This window comes from Mirounga leonina, unplaced genomic scaffold, assembly GCF_011800145.1.
Source record: "Mirounga leonina isolate KUSES-001 unplaced genomic scaffold, KU_Mleo_1.0 Mir_488, whole genome shotgun sequence".
NCBI lineage: Eukaryota > Metazoa > Chordata > Mammalia > Carnivora > Phocidae > Mirounga > Mirounga leonina.
In genome coordinates, this window is record NW_023270777.1 from 1,981,191 (window position 1) to 1,984,531 (window position 3,341).

A 3,341-nucleotide genomic window follows, 5' to 3' on the forward strand; every position below is an offset into this window, starting at 1 on the left:
GAAAGAAAGAAAGAAAGAAAGAAAGAAAGAAAGAAAGAAAGAAAGAAGGAAAGAAAGAAAGAAATGTAATTCCTCACAGTCCTGGAGGCTGGAAGTCCAAGATCAAGGTGTCATCAGCAGGGCTGGCTCCCTCCGAGGGCGAGGCGGCAGGCTGTGTTCCAGGCCCCTCTCTCCCTGGCTTGCAGTGGTGGTCTCCCCCGTGTCTTCACATCATCTTCACTCCTGTGTATCTGTGTCCAAATTTCCCCCCCACCTAGCTACAGTTTAGCCAGGTGGGCAACCAACAGGTAATATTTGTGTAATTTTTATCAAGTGTTGGAATTGTACTGCCTTAATTAAAATAACATGGAGCTTTTTCCTCTTTTTCTGTGCCCTGGAACACTATCCAAAAATCTCCTCTGTTAGAATTTTTTGTGAAATCGGCAGTCTGAGCCTTCGGGGGAAGCTAGTGACTCACTGAAAAGTTTCCGTATTCCTTTTATAAAAGCCCCTGTTTACATTTTCTGTCTTCTGGGATCTTTCTGACAAATAACATTTTCCCAGGAAATGATTCACCTTTCCAAATTTGTTTTTTTTTTTTTTTTTTAATGAACGATAAATGAATTAGCTTATATCCTCAACTTTCCTCCTTCTGTCTCCCAACCCTACCACCAAACTTTCGTGTTAGTTCTGTGATAAATACATTTGATATGCACTACCTTCCTTTTACTAAAATGTACCCACTTATTCCTGAGTTGACCCAAGTTCATCCTCTAGTGATCTCTTCAAGGAGAGCTCATGAGACTATTCTCAAATCATACATTTCCAAAAGTGTCTATGGTTTAGAGAATTAACAGACAAGTCACAGACCCGGGGGGGGGGGGATTTGCAAAAACATATATCTAATAAGTGACTTCTATTCAAAATTTACAAAGAGTTGGGGTACCCGGCTGGATCAGTCAGTGGAACGTGAGACTCTTGATCTTGGAGTTGTAAGTTTGAGCCCCACATTGGGTGTAGAGATTACTGAAAAATAAAATCTTACAAAAAAATTTTTTTTCACAAAGAGCTCCTAAAATTCAACAGTAAGAAAACAAACAACCCAATTGAGAAATGGGCAAAACATCTGAACAGTCACCTCACCAAAGACATGCAGATGGCAGGTAAGTATATGAAAATACACATAGGATGTGACAAGGAAATGGGCAAAACATCTGAACAGTCACCTCACCAAAGACATGCAGATATGTGACGAGGGCACTTAAAATTAAAACACCAGTGGGACACCACTGCACACCTATTAGAATGGGTAAAATCCAGAACACTGACAACAGAAGTTCTCATTCGCTGCCACTGGGAATGCAACATGGCCCCGCCATTTTGGAAGACAATTTGGCCATTTCTTACAAAGCTAAATGCAGACTGACCATACAATCCAGCAATCACACTCCTGGGTATTTATCCAAATGAGTGGAAAACTGATGTCCACCCAAAAACCTGCCTGCGAATGTCTATAGCAGCTTTATTCATAATTGTCCCAAACTGAAAGCAAGCAAAATATCCCTCAAGAGGTGAATGGATAAGCAAACTGGGGTGCTTCCACACAATGGAATATTAAAAAAGGAAAAAAAAAAAGAGCTATTAAGCAACCAAAGGCCATGGAGGAAATTTAAATACATATTGCTAAGAGAAAGAAGCCACTCTGGAAAAGCTGCACACCATAGGGTTCCAACTATATGATATTTTGGAAAAAGCAAAACTATTTTGAGACAGTAAAAACATCAGTGGTTGCTGGAAGGAGGTGGGGGAAGGAGGACAGAAAACTGTGGCCTTTTTGTAAAATCCTGACTCCCCTTGTTTCCTTGAGAATCTTGTGCCATCTCTGCTGGTGTTGGTTGTGGGTCTGTGGACATCCAAGCCTGGCCTGATCTTCACCCCCTTGAAAGTGGCTTGACCCTTTTATTCCTGGCTGCTCAAAAAATTCCTTATTTTTAAAATTCAACGTGCATGATCAGTTTTCCCTGGCCTATAGTTTTCTCTTTCAATATATAGATTCATCTGAGGAAAACCTTCTCAAATTATGTATTGAAATGTATGTATGTTCTATCAATTGGTTGGGGTTTCTTCTTCAGAGATTTCAACTATGCGTATGTTAGACCTCTTTGCATGTCATATATAGAATATAGGACATGTCTATGTATAATATAGAGATATATATTTTACATACATATATATATAATTTCTCTCTCATTCTTTTTAGCTCTACCTTCATTCCCACTTCATTTGCTCGCTTTCATCCCCTCTATTCGTTATGTCCTGTACAGTATATTCCACAGGGTCTGTCCCCCCTCATGCTCCTTCCAACTGCATTTTTATTTCTCTACTGTTTGTGATGTTGGTCTCCCATTTCCTTCAGTGACTCAGCGGGCTCTCGTGTCATGTCCCCTGTGGTCCCATAATCTCTTCTCTGAGCCCTTGCATTTCCACCCTAGGACCTCCCCTCGTCAGGCTGCTCGCTTGACTAATGTTCCTAATTCAGAGCGAAGTGTCTAGTCACTGTCTTCAACCACTCCAAGGCACATTTTTTCTGGAGGCCATTCTTCATCTATTCGAGAGTCTTATGGCTCTTTTCCATATTTGTGTCTCTGGGTGTCTCTCAGCAAGGCCGTGCTGGTTACTTGCTTAGACAGAATGGGTTGGATTGTCCTCGGCCAACTCATGGCACAGCGGCCTCCCCAGCATCACAGCCAAGAGGCGCTCTCCTCGGCTGTTTCCTCTGGATAAGACTCAATTGTGGGATTTTTTTTAAAACATTTTATTTTTGGGGGAGCCTGGGTGGCTCAGTTGGTTAAGCGACTGCCTTCGGCTCAGGTCATGATCCTGGAGTCCCGGGATCAAGTCCCACATCAGGCTCCCTGCTGAGCAGGGAGTCTGCTTCTCCCTCTGACCCTCCTCCCTCTCATGCTCTCTGTCTCTCATTCTCTCTCTCGCAAATAAATAAAAAATTAAAAAAAAATTATTAAAACATTTTATTTTTTTATTTATTGTGAGAAAGAGAGAGAGAGTGTGTGTGGGCACAGGGGGAGGGGCAGAGGGAGAGGAAAAGACGACGACTCTCTGCTGAGTGGGGAGCCCAACCCGGGGCTCCCCTCAACTGTGGGATTTTTTGTGGGACCCCAAACCCCCAAAAGAGGCAGCCCCTACACCCTCTTGCCATGCCCCCATTTCCCTTTCTCCTAACCCCAGGTTCGGCCTTGTCCGATTTTGGAGTCTGTGCATAGGTCTAGTTTCCAGTTTCACTGAAAATGGAATTTATTTCTTTCTTTCTTTCTTTCTTTCTTTCTTTCTTTCTTTCTTTCTTT